At 47.6% G+C, this 17,859-nt stretch overlaps 1 protein-coding gene across 1 annotated transcript in view; it reads left to right on the top strand.

Moving 5' to 3' along the window:
- znf438 (zinc finger protein 438) overlaps positions 1-17,859 on the top strand; it is a 101,089-nt gene that overhangs the window by 46,212 nt on the left and 37,018 nt on the right. The window contains exon 2 of the mRNA XM_084325583.1: positions 13,976-14,088. The gene's annotated coding sequence lies outside the window, so the exon portion shown is untranslated. The remainder of the gene's footprint in view (positions 1-13,975; positions 14,089-17,859) is intronic.

Genomic DNA, 17,859 nt, shown 5'->3' with positions numbered 1-17,859 from the left:
CGTTATCTTGTCCAAACTAATGGGCTGTTCACATCAGTCGTAAAACAAACCCGATTCCATCTGGCCCCGTTGTAGAATGTTGCAGCGCTCTGGACGCGACCCAAGAGCAAGATCACTCCTACGCAGAGCTGCCTCCGCGCCTCTAACGTCACGGCCCGGCAGGAGAGGCTCTGTCCCGAGTGCCTTGTAACCGCTAACCGTGCCGAATCCGGACATCCGTGACTAGAATTAGTTTGGGAGTAGATGCTGTTTTATAACTTTGAATTGGGTGTTGTGCGTATATACCGAGTTATCACAAATAATAAAAAAGTAAGCTTGTCTGAATATGTGTGAGCCATCCAGTGATACAGTAGAACTGTCAGCGTAAGGAAACCAGGTGTCTGCGTTCGTCGTCGTTTCCATGGACACGGTGAATAAACAAGGCCGCACAGACGCCGTGAAATTTAATTATATTTTTTTTTAAAGAGACAAAAGAAATATGAGGGGGAACAATGATATAATGGTATTTATTCAATATTTTAAGGGAAAATAATATGAGTATAGGTAGTGTACGTCCTCTTTGGGCAGAGATGTTTGACAGTCGAGCGTCGTCCAACTTTCTGCGTAGGAGTGTGGGAGCAGAGCTGGGCCAAACCAGGCTATATTTAGCCCAGTGATGCTCTGGCTAATTGCCCTCCCAGGCCTAATCATTTCCAGGTTCCACAGCTAACAAATGGCAAGAGGAGAGGCCATGCCTGTGCTGACCTCATGTTAAAGAGGGCCACGGAGACAAGATGAGGCAAATTACCACGATATGTTTCCACCTTGTAGGTTATATTAGGCGTATCGACTATAACCCGTATTGTAGGTATTAGTATATAAGCCTAATATTGAGTTTATTAATATAATATTTCTTTCCATTGTACATTTTATGTAGTTTCAATCAAGCCTGTAGCTTTGATTTTCTCTCTTCATGTATCAATGGCGTAAAGATGTTTGGCCTTCTCCTCTACTGGCAGCAGTGTTCGCCGAAATTCTATTCAATTTATCTGAGCTATTGAACTCTTGCTTGAGGAGTGCCTCGTGAATTATACCGTTGGAATATGCCAGGATCTGATCCCACACAGCTTTCTCACAGGAAGCCGTTTACTCCCACAACGCAGGACAGCATAGCCACTAGCTACTAGCTAGCTTCACTGTGGGCTCTCTCTTAACCTGGCAGAGAAGGGAACAGTGTTAACCCTCGCCCCGCCAACACAGACTACGCTCTAATGTGGTGATGGTGCAGCTTGCAAAGTTTACTTACCACTCAGTCAGTGGTGTTTTTTTTCTCACCCCCCCCCCCTGTGTGTGTGTGTGTGTGTGTGTGTGTGTGTGTGTGTGTGTGTGTGTGTGTGTGTGTGTGTGTGTGTGTGTGTGTGTGTGTGTGTGTGTGTGTGTGTGTGTGTGTGTGTGTGTGTGTGTGTGTGTGTGTGTGTGTGTGTGTGTGTGTGTGTGTGTGTGTGTGTGTGTGTGTGTGTGTGTGTGTGTGTGTGTGTGTGTGTAGAGTTACACAGTTTCCTGTGTGGTTCCTGTTCCCCCAGCTTGCCCCGGTGAAGCAGCGGACACAAGGTGGTCAGGGTCGGGGGCATGAGGGCTTTGCGGTGAGGGGAGGTAGGAAGATTAGGGGAGAAGTGAGGGGCAGCCTGCCTGCCTGGAAGCCCCAAGAAAAGGGGGCTTCCTTCCTGGCCTGGCTCCCACAGGCTTGCTGGGGAACCTGGCTTTTCCCAGGCCATCGCACACACACCTGGGGCAGGGACCAGGTGTATAGGATGCCATTACCAAATAGGTCTATTGCAACATCATTACTCCAGTATAGTCTAAAAGTGATTTTTAGTTAGGCTTATTATACACACACTAATCTCACAATGAATTAGGCTAATTAGGCTCCACACAGAACTACTGCTTAGAAGCCTACTCACTATAGTGTTAAATCTGTTGTGGGGTAGAGTAGAGCCTAATTAAGTGTCTGTGTGTGTGTGTGTGTTTGTGTGTTGTTTGTTGTGTGGTGTGTGATGTGTGTGCGCATGCGTGCGTGATCTTGGGGAGTTTTAAGTTTCGGGACCTCAGCTTACCTACTCCAAATGAAAACAACAACACTCGCCCCCATACCTAGCATGCCCGGCTCTGTGCTGTCGAGGTGAGTTTAGAGCCAGAGGGAGAGAAAGAGTAAGTGAACTGTGTTTGTCAGCTTTTTAAACCCTGAAATTGATTCTTCTTCTCCGCTCTTTATTCTAATGACAAGCTAATCCCCTTCTCCTGTTTCCCTCCTGTTATAAATAGAGCCTCTTATTTTCCCCCTCCGCCGCCGCGCTGCCACTGGAAATTAGCCCCCGTGATGAGTCTGCGCTCTCGGCAATCAATTTGCCACACGCCAACTCTCCTCCCCAAAAGGTTACCTGTGGCAATTGAGTCGGCTGAATGAAAATGTCAAAATATTGATGTTAAATAGTTCCGTGATTTTAGGGCATCTGTAATGCGCGAGCAGCGGGCTGGGATAAGTGAGCGTGTCAGCCACAGGGCAGCTTTAATAATATTAGTAGAGATCTGGTTATATATGAGGTTGTAAGTTATTCATGTCCGGTTGCAGCTATCCATCACAGCCACAGAGAAAAGGCGCTCGGGCTCACTGTAGTCGGTGATAGTCGGGGTCGCTAAATACCGCTGAAGATCTGAAAATCAACCATATTTTATAATTCTTCCATCACTTTAAATCACTTGAGGGTTTTTTCCCCCATACTCATCGCAGGCAGCCATGCCTGGTAACAGGGACATCGTTCCAGCTATAGCCCGGTGAGGCACTTGTTTTGCACCACACCTTTCCTGCCACCCGTGAGATAGGATTAAACCTACATTAGGCTACCTCTCCTCTTTCAAATTCTCTTTTAGCAGTGGCGGCTGCAATGCAAACGGTATGTTTGCTTAAGCCCTTCCTCCCCCACCCCCCCCTGCTGCTGCTGACCTGCCTTAGCGGTATCTGAGGTGTGCAGGAATGCTGCCTGCTGCAGCCATAGATCCAGTGACGTTGTTTTTGGTTTTGGCACTCTGCCTGACCTCACCTCCTCATCCCTCCTCCTCCTCCTCATCCTCCTTCTCCTGCTCAGTTCACCTCCCTGTAAGGAGATCCAACTTCACAAGAGCGACCGCTCAGACCTGAGGAGACGGCGCACGTGTGTTAAAGCCCTCTACCTAGCAGACCAACGTCCCCCCCCCCCCCCCCCCCTCATGACAGAGTTACAACACTTCACGGACCTTTAACCCTTCGACCTTCTGAGCGTGGACTGTGAAAGGTAGACCGTGATTTGTCGAGAGGGAACGGTAGAGATGACTGTAGAAAACATTGACCTTAACGGGATGAGAAGCCTGTCCGATTCTGTCACAGACTGGGAGTCCTTCCAAAAAGCCCTTGCAGCAGTGTTTTTGATATTAGGGAGCAGAAAATAAAACAATCGTTACCACATGATGGTGGAAGTCAATGGATGGCATGCAGCCTGCTTACCATGATGGTAACTAGGTGGTGTCCTGGTATCTGGTTTTTCCAGACCAAGTACGAGTACCGATATGAGTACTTAATGATACCGTTAAATTGATTATGTAAAAGTTAAATGGTAAAATGTTTTATGTTGTTCATAATGACGAGGTTTTGCAAACGCACACTTTACCTTGGGTGGTGTATTTAGTTTTTCCTGTGTCAGTAAAGCATCTCGACGGCTGCATCTAATGTTCCCTTCATTGTTTTGATGCCATGGTCCTCATCTCTTTCTTTGGTCACAGCAGGAATCGCATCTAATGCCAAAGCGTCAGAGGAGCTCACTCCTCAAACGGAGCCAGAACAGACTTCAGAGGTGTCTGGTGAGTGGTGGGATTGTCTGGGAGCTCATGTTCGAACCCAAATATTCCCAGAGCTCGCTGCTGCTCGACGAGAGGCTGTAGCATGTAGTACGTGCTGTTCCACCAGGTCGGAACATCTCTTGTCTTGCTTCTTGACAATTTAGCAGAGCACTCTCGCATCGTTCCTCTTCCGCCTACCTGGCTGCTCGACTCACGAGAGGGTAATGTCACGTTGCCGTGAAGTGATATTGGTATGAAGACCTGAGCCCGGTATCGGTACGATACTGATACTGGCATCTGTATCGGGAAGTCCCTAATGTTAACAAATGCAAACATGTTCTGCTGCTATTAGAGCTGTCCCCGAAGCCTGTTTTTGGGCTTCAAACTTCGTTAGGGTTTTTCGAAAGGATGTTCGAACCTTCGTTTTTAATTTGAAAAAATCACACAAAAATAAAAATATATTAATGTATATATATTTTTTATAAAATATCCTCAAACTAAATCCTTAATTTGAATAAAGTGATTAATTTGATTACATTTTTTTTTATTTTTTTTATTAATCAACTTTCTTTAATGAATATAACTCATCAGTTTCGTCAACATAAATTTTCCAATAAGGGCACAGTTGGTACGAAAGTGATGGTGACGTCTTGATGGAGTGCCAAGCGGATGCAGATAGGCTACATCATTTATGATACATTTTATGACGAGTCATATACTATAATAGTATAATACTATAATATTAGTGTAGCCTAATCTTTATCTACAACTGTGAAAAACCCCATTGGTTTAAACAGAATGAATAGACACATAAAAAATATATATATATATATATTTATAAAAAATGTGAATGTTGATTTTAGAATTTGAACGCCAACGTAACGAACGAAGGTCCGAACGTTTGGGCTCAGCCCTAGCTTCTATATCTTTGAAAAACGAAAACACTGGTGTGAGATGGACTGAAAGGACAGTGTCTGACAGGGTGCTGCACTGGGGTATAACCCAGTTCCCAGTGGTCAACTCTTTGTCCCACTTCTCTCCTTACCCACTATTTTGCAACAGCGCCGTTTCCTGCCCTTCAAATTTAGCGCTGCCCTAGATGATTGTGATTGGTTGAGGGAATTAAAACAACCCAGAACCCCCCCCCCCCCTTCTATTCCTAAACTCTTCCACCAGACCTTTCTTCTACACTGGTCCAGTGCCAAACATGATGTGACGAAAGGTGTGTGGGCAATGCCAGATTACCCAGTTCGTCACAAATCAGATTGGCTTGTTAAAAATGTAGACTGTCGCTTTAAGGATTTTGTATGTCGCTTTATATGCCATATGTTTCAGTAGGTAAAGAGAGCTTATTGTGTGTGTGTGTGTAGATGTGTATTGGCCAGTGGGCAGGCCTGCAGAGTGTCTGGCAAGACACAGGGTCTCTGGGCTGCTCAGATAGCGCTGTTCCTTTGAGGGCAGTGCGCGTACGGTGGATAACAGCCCCGGCCTAGTCCAGAGTCTGATCTGAGGCCAGCCCCCTAATGAGCCAAGGCTCCAGCTGCCCGGACCCAGGCAGAAATAAAGATACACCCTGCATTTGAGCTCATCATCAGACGTGTGTAACATGGGTTTGATGGTTGATGGCCTACAGTACCCTGTGCTCTCGCTCTGTGCTGGCATACAGGAGCCTTCTTTTCTCCCTCTTCTCCCTTGATCTGCCTCAATTGGCCTCTGTTCCCCCCCTCTTATTTTGCCCCCCCCCCCTCTCTTTTCCTCCCAAACTGTGTTTTTCCCCCTCACTCTTTCATTCTCTCTCTCTCTCCCCTCCAAGTACCTCCTTGTCAAAAGGGCCAGAAGATTTGTATCGCTCTGCTGCGATATCCTGCGAGGGGAACCTTGAGGGTCTCCGTGGGATCAATTTAGAAGGGAAGCGCTTGTCTCTCCTCCTCTCCTTGGCCCTCTAGGCTGATTGGGTCCGCTCGTCAGGAACACACAGGCTTTTGATCTCCCCTACCTTCCCTCCCCTTCCCTGCTTTTTTTTTTTTGTCTGAGCTCAACTCTCAAAAAAACTAGACCCGACATCCAATTACAGGTGCGTCGCCATGCGATTTCTTCCCCCACTCCTGCTAGTGTTTTTCAAAAAACGTAAAAACAAGTCACACAGCTATACATTACTGAATTCCTGTATAAAGTGACCGGAATACCTCCCAAGGTGATCGCTGTCACCCATAGAACTATATGTCAGCATAACAACATACTCTATAGTCCATACTGTCCATAACTTCTTGGAACATACCTTCTGTTCTGGATGGCTGGAAAACATGGTTTGTTGAAAAATACCGCACCCCCCATCTTTGCTGCAACTGTGACATCTGTGATATTCCTGCTTCAGCAGAAGCTGGTACTCCAATGTTGCATGCTGCTAGTGTTGTCACGATACCCAAACTTTTACTTTGATACCAATACCAGCCTAAGTATCACGATACCGGTTCTAAAACGATACCACGGCAAAAACCTGGACCTAACAGGAAAAGTAATGGAATATAATATTAGATGACAGAACATCGAAAAATCTTTATACAATCTTTATTAATAAAATGACAACATAATCTAAAAATTATGAGAAGATATTATTTTATTGATCCCCTTGGGGAAATTCAGGCATCATAGTAGCATGAGGCAGGGGGGAGGGGAGGTACAGGTAGTAGAAGACATGGTACAGGTCATAGAATTATAGTACAGTGGAGAAGTAAAAATGGAATAAACAGACGAGTGTAAACAATATAATGGACATGCGCATAAGGGCAAGTAAGCAGTGTAAAAAGGTCAAGGTGCAAGATGAGGGTATGTATGCCCTCTGTTATATTTGCCCTACAATAAATATAGTTACAATATGTATAATCTAATATAAAAAAAAAAAAATGCTAAATGCTAAATATATGCTCTGATGAAGTAAGTATACAGTATACACATAAGGTGCAGTATGCATAAGGTATGTATGCCGGGATATAATATATTGTCCTTTTAGGTCTCTCAACTCTGGACTCTCAAAAAACCCACCTCTTCAACATGACCTTTGACCCCTAATTTTCCTACATTGAATGTTGTGTCTGTCCACCATGTCTGTTGTTGTTGTTTTTCCCCCTATGTAAAGCGACCTTGGGTTTTACGAAAGGCGCTATATAAAACAAAGTTATTATTATTGGGTGGGAGTCAGTGATGGAAGATTATTCTGTTACAGCTGCTGAGCTATATAGCTAATCTCCATGTGTTATGTGTATTACAGTATGTGTAGGAGGAGATATTATTATTAAAAAAAGATGATGTACAATATATACATATGTAAAGCAATATCTTCCCTTTGAATAAAATATGCTCAGGAATCAGGATTGTTAAAGCTAATTAGCCTAGTCTATGTCAAAAAGAGTAGCCTATAGCAAATGTACACACACAACGCACACACACAAGAGAAGGAGAATGGCTTAGTGCAGACTTAATGATTGTAGAATATTTCAGCTAATGAAGTGAAATATTTATCATTGCCCACTACGCAAAGCTTGCACTCTTTCTCTCTCTCTCACTCACTCACTCACTCACTCACTCACTCACTCACTCACTCACTCACTCACTCACTCACTCACTCACTCACTCACTCACTCACTCACTCACTCACTCACTCACTCACTCACTCACACACTGCTCTGGTCACTCAACTAATAGAAAATACGGCATCAGGCTATTATTCCAAAAGTATCGATACTAATAAAATGGAGTATTTAAGCATTACATCACACGCAGGAGTGGTTTGTGACCAATAAACCATGCCTAGGGGTGGTTGTTAGGCCCGAGGCGCAGCCGAGGGTCGTTAGACCCCCCTAGGCATGGTTTATTGGTCACAAATCACGACTGCACGTGGTGTAAAGCTTTTATACAACTGCCAGATTCATCCAACCTTATTTCTATACAATAAACACACATTAATCGAAGATTTATTGAAAAAACCATCCGCCAGAAAAAGTAGTTCCCACAACTCCATGTGGAAGCAGCTTGAAGTGCATCCAACCAAACTAACACATCCAACTGTGTATTATTGGAATGATTGAGAGAAGTTGCCTCATGTGGAAGCAGCTTGAAGTGCATCCAACCAACTAACACATCCAACTGTGTATTATTGGAATGATTGATTGAAAATTTATTAAAACGTTTTCTTTGCCCTATAGGAAAAAAACGTTTTCTTCGCCCTATTTTTTTATTTATTTCTTTTAGCCTAAACTTAACCAGTTGGAAACCAGGGGTACAGTAATAAAATTAGCAATCAATCAATTCAATAGACCATGCTCACTTAAAACAGCGCTGCTTCTCTCTCAGTCTGATTCCCCCGCTGTTGCAGACAGGAGTGTGTGTGTGTGTGTGTGCGTGTGTGTGTGTGTGTGTGTGTGTGTGTGTGTCACAGTGTGTGTGTGTCACAGTGTGTGTGTGTATGTGTGTGTGTGTGTGTGTGTGTGTGTGTGTGTATGTGTGTGTTTGTGGGTACGCCAGCGTCGGGAAGCATCTCAGCGTCGGACAGTGTGAGAGAGAACGCTGCAGTCGGAAAGTAGGAAGGAAGAAATTTAAATCAATCAATTAATCTATCAATCAATCCGCGATTTTTCTTTTGTTCTAGATTGAGTCAAGACCCATCAATTACATCATCCAACATTGTTTAAAATACTAACACGTTCCCCTTGACAGAATCGCTTTATATTTAGTCGTTATGACGCTATCAACATATCCATTTGTTAAAGATTATTGTCCGCCATCTTGTTTTTTCCGACGGAGTGATCCGGCGGAGTGATGTGATTCGGTGGTGGGCGAGTCCTGGGACCAGGAGCGTGGATTATGAAGGATACATACGTGTAAATGGACTGTTTCAGCCAATCAGAATAGAGAAATTTGCATGCCGTTGTATAATGGACAGTTTTTAATGGCTGGGTATCGCAATACTTTTCTAGTACCGGTGTATCGTGCATGCGGAAATCCACCACGAATGCCTACAAATAACACATTTCTATTAGCACTGAAACAAAACAAATGTAATTTCTCTGACTATTACTACTGCCTTTGTGAATACATAAAAAAAATTTCAAGGACATGATCGCAGTGTGTTTTATAATTTCACACATACCTTGTTTGGCCAGTGTTGTGATGCAGTCTGTCAGGTATGCACCACTCTCCTCTAAAGCTAAACGTCATAGCGAGAACTGTTGACTGAGTGTCATTGTTGACATTGGACATTCACAAACATATATCCGTTAATTGTCTGCTTCATTGGTTGTTTTCTTTCATATTTAATGTAGCACATGATAACACACTTAACAACTCACCTAACGTCAGCGTTACGACCCAGCAATGTCTCCACCAGATAATATTAACATGACTAAATGTTAGGTCACAGACTCACGGCTGAATAAGCTAAGCCAAGACATGTCATGGAACTCATTAACGGGCCAAATAAATACTAGCTACTCATGTTACATGACTTGCCTTTCACTAAATGGGCAATCCGAGAAACAACTTGTACCTCCTAACTGTGGTGGTAAACAAGATGGCGCTAAGTCACAGGTGAATCTAGTGTTGCTTTGTGGCGGTGTTTTCAGTAATTCTCAAGGCGTCTTTGGGGAATCTAGTGTTGCCTGTTACACAGTTACACCAATGTTGGTTGTCTTCAACAGCCGTCCGATCTAGCACTATACCTCCATCTTCAAGGTAAATGGTAAATTGTGCATTTACATATATCTCTTTTATCCAAAGCGCTTTACAATTTTGTTCCTCACCTTCACCCATTCACTCACACATTCACACACCGACGGCGGAGGTGACCATGCAAGGTGCCAACCTGCACATCGGGAGCAATTAAGGGGGTTAAGTGTCTTGCTCAAGGACACTTTGACACGTTGCCAGGAGGAGTGGGAATCGAACCGGGAACCTTCCGATTACCAGATGAGCGCTCCACCTCCTGATCCACAGGTAGATGCGCCAATGCGTCCGCTCTGCAAAATGAAAACATGGAACAGCAACAGAGTTTTTCTGTCCTACTTCCTGAGAGAAGCGTGTGTCTCCCCTCCCCCCACACCTGCAAGAGAGACTGAATAAAAACCCCACTGGGTGGTTATTGCAATCTGTGGCAAGAGAGAGACGTACACTTAACGCTGTTCTCTTTGAAGACGCAAGAGTAAATTCCATCTCTTCAGGTGGAGGTATACTGGAGAGGACTGGTGCTTCGTCCTCGGGCAGCTCTCTGGAACACCGCTGAGAAAGGTGCCGGGAGCCACCATGCATAATTCACAGGCTTTTGTGGGTAACAACCACTCCTCCCCGCTGCACAGCGGAGGTGATGGTGGTGCCTGTGTGAGCACCCCCATGCGGAGCTACGTTGACAGTTAACTCCTTCCTTTGAATTTGTTTGTACGACACCAAGACGCGGTGACCCGCGTGGCAGGAGGGACTGGTGTGTTAACTGCAGTAGATAGAGCGGTGCCCTGGCCAGGGACTGCTAAGTCGAGGTGAACGCTAAAAACCAAACAAGAAAAGGCTGCATGGGCCCCTTTTTATGCTCCCAGTGTCTGTGGCTGCGAGTGAGATCGGCCTGGCTTACAGTTACATGGGGATTGTTGTGTAATACAAAGAGGTCGGGGGAGCGAGGGGCGACGGAGAGACAGACAGTCAATGTTTGGACAGGAGCCAGGCCCGCTCCTCCCCCTCCTCCTCCCCTCCCCTGTCTCTTCTCAGGTCATTGAAGGTCAAGCAGAGTTTTTTTTTTTTGGTCTACCTCACTGACCCCTCCTCTCTGGGGAACACACTCCCGTCACATCTCAGGATTAGAATTCTGGGGGTAAATTTAGCCGAGCCGGGCGTCGTGAGTTGTGTTTCTCTCCTTCAGGCCGTATGAAAGAGAGCGGCGCTGAGAATTACGTCTGAAAAGTGATCGCTCTTGCAGCGCCGGGAGGACAACGTTCAGTAATACTTCACGAAGTCTGGCGTGTGAATGAACCTGTGAAGCGCTCGCGGCGGCTTGGATGTGAGCTCCCGTTGCGCGCGGCATACCCTTATGTTCGGTCCTCTGTTGTCCCTCGTTGATGACATCACCGGTGTAGCGCTCCACTAATTGCGATTTAATACTAGAGCAGGGAGTTGGAGGGCTGTAATTTCCCCCTCCCCCGACCCGGAATAGAGTGGAGGGCTTTTCATGTGGTCGGGGCTAATTCAGGATGGAGTGGCGCGCGCCTGTGGGGACACCTTGCACTTTTGTCCTTCCCCCCCCACCCCCCTCCCCGATGTCAGATATAAAAGGTGAGGGAGTGAAGCTTGTTTACCAAGGAGCCTGAACTGATTTTAAATGTTCAACCTCATCTACTTGAAGAAGTAGAGCACCAAGAGGGACGAGGCACGGCCCAGTAACTCTGATTTAGCCGGGGCACTCTGCACTTATTGGCTTAGGCTAAATCTCGTCTGCACACACACACACACACACACACACACAACGAGGCAGGAAAATGGGACCAAAATGTGATGGTAAATGTTTTTCATCCCCTCCTCTCTGTTTGTGTCTTTCCGTCTCGTCCCTACCCTCCGCCTCCGAAAATGTAATCATTTTGAATGTGAAGTGACGATATGTCACCTCTAGCCCGAGGGGATCTGGATATGTGGTTCACACAGGCCTAGGTGGATGAGGAGGATGAGGAGGAGGAGGAGGAGGAGGAGGAGGAGGAGGAGGAGGGGGGCGACAGGCCCAGCGAGCTGGAGTATGCAGAATGGCATTCGGTGCGTCATTATGAATGTATGTCCACAGAGCCTGGGCGTAATGACATTCATCTACCCGCCCAGGAAAAAGGCACACACACACACACACACACACACACACAAGTATGCATGCTCACAAACACAGTTCTGCCTGCTCTTTATCCTGTCCGCTATATCGGGGCCTGTATAAACAGCAGGCCTGTTTGAAGTGGAAAGCTTTAATCACAAGTGTAATCATTGACATTGCTAGGTGGTTACTGGCCAGATAGAGCGGAGAGGAGAGAGAAAGAGAGGGACGGAGAGAGAGGGGGAGAGGCCGCTTTGGCAGCCAACAACTGGGGCGGTGGAAATGCCAGTGGCTGGGGAGATGTAGGCCACCTGATACCAGCAGTAGATCGTAGGAAGATGGAGAAGAGGGAAAAGATCAAGGGATTGATTGTGGCAGAGAGAAGTTTGAGTTATTACATGGGGGCCTCACTGAAATACCCGTGTTTGTTGTTTAATGTTGTAATGTGTTTTACAGACGGTGTGTGTTTTCACCTCTCGCGTGTTCTAAGGCCAAATGCTAGGCTTGCGTTCTACTTGTCCTCTGGTGAGCCTTCGTAAGGTGAGGTTTGTGTTGAAAATGAGCTTAGGGAGCCGATGTCGCTGCACACAGTGGAATACTGCTTCTGCAATGTACAAAGACTCAGGGTGCAATGTGGTTGAGGCTCTTACCAATACACACGCACACACACACACACAGAGCAGGCCTGATCCCATTGTACCAGTTAGGTCTGACGGAGCCCTGCCTGGGCCAAAGCCTGTTAACTCCAATTCAAAGCATGGAAGTCTGTAATGAGTGCCGTCAGAGTTGACATAAAGACCTCCCGCTCTGGGGCCACAGACTGGAGAGGGACGGGGAGAGAGAGAGAGAGGCAGCACTGCTGCTGTGGTGATCCAAGAACTCAAGAGTTTACCGTTCAAGCTCTTTAGTCACGGCTAGCGGTTCCCCCTGTACTGTTTTTGCCATCAGGCTGGCGTTTTATGAGACTCTGTATTTAGCCATACTGTGAAATCAAAGCTAATTGAAAGTTTTCCGACCTACAGTCGGGCCTTTTTTCTTTTCTTTTTTTGGACAGCCGCGCTGACTGCACACTACCTGGGAGTTTTCTGTAGGCCTAAGCCCCTCTGGACGCCCGTTGGCCCAGGCGTGTGCCCGCAATATGAAAACGTTAGCCTGTTCAGCGCTGTTGCCGTGCAATTAGCCTGAAGGTTATTCTCCAGGAGGGGTGTTTTTGTTCGGGATAAGCATTTTTCCACGTGTCCCGTCCGCGCTCATCACGGTCAGCCCCGTTGAGAGAGTCGATGACTCACCGCGTCGTCCACAACGGACGGCAGGAAAAACACAGTCGCTGCGTTTCCTAGTACCATTGCGTGTCCCGCGCTCCCGTTCCTCAACTACAATGATTATTATTCTATGAATATGCACCAAAATATGCACTCTCTCTCGCTCTCTCTATGCAAGTGTGTGTGTGTATTTGCGTGTGCATGCATGTATGTGCGTGATTGCGTATGTGTCCGTGCACGTCTGCGTGCATAGCGACACCCCCTCCATGAAACAAAGGCGGTGTCGGGCCACATTAGCTCCCCTACCTGTGACCCGCGCGCCTGGAGAGCTTAGAGATGCTCCGTAGGTTCCGCTGAGTTCAACATGAGCCGCGGTGTGTCTGCTTTTACCCCTCTGCCCCCCCACCCCCCTTATTCTGCCCCCCCCCCTCACCCCCTCCCGCTATTCCTGAGGTGCTCTAACAAGGTTGTTGGGAGAGGATAAGGCGTGTTAAATGAATAATTTACACAGCAGAGCGCTCTTTATTTATTTAATGCGGCTGGATGGATGTGACTGAGTGGGCAGCCCCGCGTCCCCAACCGCCTCCAACACTGTTAGCTAAACGAGCCCGAGCTCTGCTTAATGGTAGGGCAAAGCGACAGACATTTAGAGGGAGAGGGAGGAGAGGAGGGGAGAGGAGGGTCGGCCATGGTGGCGGCGGTGGCGAGGGGGTTATGAGGAAGGGAATTTATGCATGGTGTGTGTGTGTGTGTGTGTGCTGGTGAAGCAGGCCATGCATAACCACCCTAGTGTGTGAATCATGTCGGAACCCAGTGTACTTTGTCATCGCACCGTGTTCCCTCGCCGTCCCTCGGCGCAAGCGATGGATCACACGTTGGAGACCCTGCATGAGATGAGATAAGATAAGATAAGACTTCACTGTTCCCGTGGGGACATCACCTTGCTGTTAGAGCCGATATGAAGTGGAAAAGATGCAGCTCCCATTTGAACTGAAATTAATGTGATTTCCTTTTTCTTGTTTGATGTGTTTTCCAGGGGAGTGTGGAGAGGGGGGGACAGGACCACACCCCCCGGACGGGACCCTGAAGAAGGAGGAGGAGCTACCATCGCCGAGGGAGGAGCTTAAGGAGGAAGGAACCATCCGATCGGTAAATGGACCTGCTAATGACGGTTGCTGCGTGGAGAATGCAGGGGTGGAGGAGGAATCTCTCCTGACTTTTCTTTTTGGAAGAGAAGGCAAGATGAGTGGTCTAGACTCTAGTGTCAGTCATTCGGGTAATGGAGGTTGGTCATGTTCAAATACAAGAGTTGGGGAAGGAGAGAGAAGAACAAAACTAACTACAACCAACCAGGCCTCAGATGCCTTCAAGTGCAGGAATCTCTCTCTTCTCTTCTCTTCTCTTGCAGTCTTTTCTCTCACTCGCATTCCCCTGTTGACGGGACTACTTGGTAAGGGGGCTTCAACATTCTCTCTCTCTCTCTCTCTCTCTCTCTCTCTCTCTCTCTCTCTCTCTCTCTCTCTCTCTCCATCATGTCTTCTCTCTCATTCGCCTGTTGACGGGACTACTTGGTAAGGGGGCTTCAACATTCTCTCTCTCTCTCTCTCTCTCTCTCCATCATGTCTTCTCTCTCATTCCCCTGTTGACGGGACTACTTTGTAAGGGGGCTTCAACATTCTCTCTCTCTCTATCATGTCTTCTCTCTCATTCCCCTGTTGACGGGACTACTTTGTAAGGGGGCTTCAACATTCTCTCTCTCTCATGTCTTCTCTCTCATTCCCCTGTTGATGGGACTACTTGGTAAGGGGGCTTCAACATTCTCTCTCTCTCATGTCTTCTCTCTCATTCCCCTGTTGATGGGACTACTTGGTAAGAGGGCTTCATCATCACTTCTCTCTCTCTCTCCCCCCCTCGTGTCTCTCTCTCATGTTCACAGTGGAGCCTTAACCAGCGGTAGCCACACAGGGCCACAGTTCATCTGCGCTTCTCTCTCTCTGTTTTTTTTTCTCTCTTTCTGTCTCTGTGTGTGTCTCTCTCTCTCCTCTCTCTCTCTCTCTCTCTCTCTCTCTCTCTCTCTCTCTCTCTCTCTCTCAGGAGAATCAAATCCCACCGCTCACATTGACCTCATTATAAAAATAGCTCATCTATCCAGCCCATCACGTTTCCCTCCGTGCCCCCCCCCCCCCCCCCCCCCCCCCACTCCATCTCTCCTGCCGTGATCCTCCTCTCCGTGTTCTATAACTCCTCTCTCTCTCCCCCTCGCTCTCTCGTCTCTATCTGTGTTTGCGCTGGACTTAATGTGAGATTACAAGCTTATGTAAGTCTTTGTAATGGCAAGGTTTTTTCGATGCACCTGTCATTTACTAATCTAGCGCTAATCTCAGATTGTAAGATGTTGTCTTTTAATCACAATACCTCCCTTCCGGCTAACGATAAATGATAAGCCCTAAGTGTTTGTGTGCGTGCGTGCGTGTGTGTGTTCTGTTAACATTATCTCTTGAATGTGGTTGCTACAAAGTCGAGGACACAAGAGGATATCTGTTACGAGCGGGTTCTGGCCCTGTACCTCGGTCGTTCGCTCTACCCTCGCCACCTCGTTCTCTTGTGCATCGCTACGCCCCCCCCCCCCCCCCCCCCCCCACACACACACACGCACACCCCCAACCCCCACCCCCCTCTGCCAAAAGGAGTGAAATCCCCATTAGAGCGAGCAGCGCTTTGCGTCTGGTTAATTTAACGGCCGCATCAAGTGAAGGTAACTACAGTCATTACCGTCCGGGACTGTTCTTTGATCCTGCCAGGACAATGGTTCCCAGGGTTTTAATGCCCATCAAAGACGCCCTGGCAGCTGCTCAATTAGCGGACTGTAACCTCTCCTCGCTCTCTGCCCAGAGAGAGAGAGAGATACTGTGGAGGCATGGCGTGCACCTTTTCTCTCATCTTCCCCAGAATGTGAATCGGGTAAAATTGCGTGCGTATTTTCTCCCTTATTGAAGGGAGAAAGGACAAAATCCCTCCGTCTATGTGTGTACTAGAAATTTATACTCGCGCGCGCACACACATACACACACACACACACACACACAAGTCAGAGACGCATAGGTTTAGTGTACGGCCTTCTTGTATGCCGACTTGTCTTCATCCCTATATTAACCTTTACATTTAATCTTGATGTTCTCACCTGCAGCAGCTCCCCCACCTCTTTAAAGAAAGGCCACTTTCTGCATAATAAGAGGAGCGAGCTGCCGCGCGTTGACCTGCTTTTAGGAAAACGCTTCCTCACCTCCGCAGGTTCATCTGCATATTCCTTTGATCCGGCACCGCGTCTCTCCTCCAGGAGCAGCCGTCATTAAGGAAATATGCACAACGTTCCCTCGTTCTTTTACACTTAACCGCGGCTGAGCTGAAGGTATAGAACCACGTGCCATTGCCTGCTTCTTTATACACGCTCCTCCGCCCCTCTAATGGAGCCCTTCACCAGCGGCCCCTCTCTTCGCCCGCTGCCCTTGGCGTCGACGCGGGCCCCAGGTCGGGTTGAAGGCAGCCGCTGCTGCGTCCTTCACTCTGCGTAACTGACGCGTGTTTGTGTGTGTCTGTGTTGTATTGCCCTTGGGCGGGTTGCACCCCCACCCACCACCACCACCACCACCCTCCTCCTCCCCGCCTCTGTTTATCTGTCTCTGGGCTCGTCACGTCCCTGAACCTGCTCTAATTAGCATCACACAACACTGTTTATTTACTCAGGTACTGACGGAGAGGGAGGGGTGGAGAGGCGGAGGGAGAGAGATGGAGGGAGAGAGAGATGGAGAGAGAGGGGGGCGGAAGAGAGGGAAAGAAAAAAAGAGTTAGAGGAACAGAAAAAGACAGGAAATACAGAGGGGAAGAGAGAGAAGCCCTTAGCCTATGTATGATGTTCTGATAAAGAGGGAGAGGGAGAATGATGAGAGGGAGAGAGAGAGTGCTTGATATCTAGAGGGAGGCAGAGGGGGAGAAATGATTCAGAGAAAATCAAAGAGGAACAGGAGACGGCAGAGAGATGGATGCAGGGAGGGATAGTTAGCGAGGCAAGACACAGAGAAGTCGGTAAAAAGTGAGATTCGTGCCTCCTCTTCCCTCTCTGCCTCTTCCTCTCTACCGTTTCATCTGAGATGCAGAGGTGCCTAAAATTAGAAAGCTGCCCCTGATTCCTTCCTTCCTTCCTGTTCCCTTCCCTCCCTCCTTTCTCTCTTCTCGGGGCCCCATTAAGGAGTTCTCCCTTAGCGTAGAGTGATCATTAATGTTGGGGGGAACTGGGGAATGCAGGTGTTGTCTTAGTGGCCCATGCAAGGTTGTGGCAGCCCCCCCCCCCCCCCCCCCCCCCTCCCCCCACCACACAGGCCAGGCACGGCTTAATTAAAATACTTAGTGAGCCACTGTCACAGGAGAGAGAGGTATGTGTGTGTGTGTGTGTGTGTGTGTGTGTGCATGCATGAGTGTACGTGTTCACATATGTGCATGCTAGCTTGCTTTGTGTACGTGCACCTTGAAATGAAGGACAGGGAGGTGGAGGTGAGTGAGGGAGGGAGAGAGGGAGAGAGAGGTTCATTCAGGGGAGTTGGGGCTGGGCAATAAGGGAGAAAAAATGTAGATAAGAATAATAAGAAGGACCCCCCCCCCCCAAATTATGGGAACAGGGTGGGAAGGAACCCAATCTGAGCATGACATAAGAGCAAAATGGCCGCCGTGTGAATATGGTCAATTGGAGAGCCATGACGTCTTTCTGTGTCAGCAAGTCAAGTGGCTTTGCTTTGATGTCTGACATATTTACACAATCACATTTTTAGCAGCGGGGAAATTCTCCCATCGTCTATTGTCAGCCTTCTATCGACCTGATATCCAATACCAGCGTCTGTACCAACAAACCCCTAGCTCTGAACTCTC

The sequence above is a fragment of the Notolepis coatsorum genome, assembly GCF_963971535.1.
Source record: "Notolepis coatsorum genome assembly, chromosome: 12".
NCBI lineage: Eukaryota > Metazoa > Chordata > Actinopteri > Aulopiformes > Paralepididae > Notolepis > Notolepis coatsorum.
Note: the sequence above shows the minus strand (reverse complement) of the source record. Positions and strands in the feature narration are given on the sequence as shown.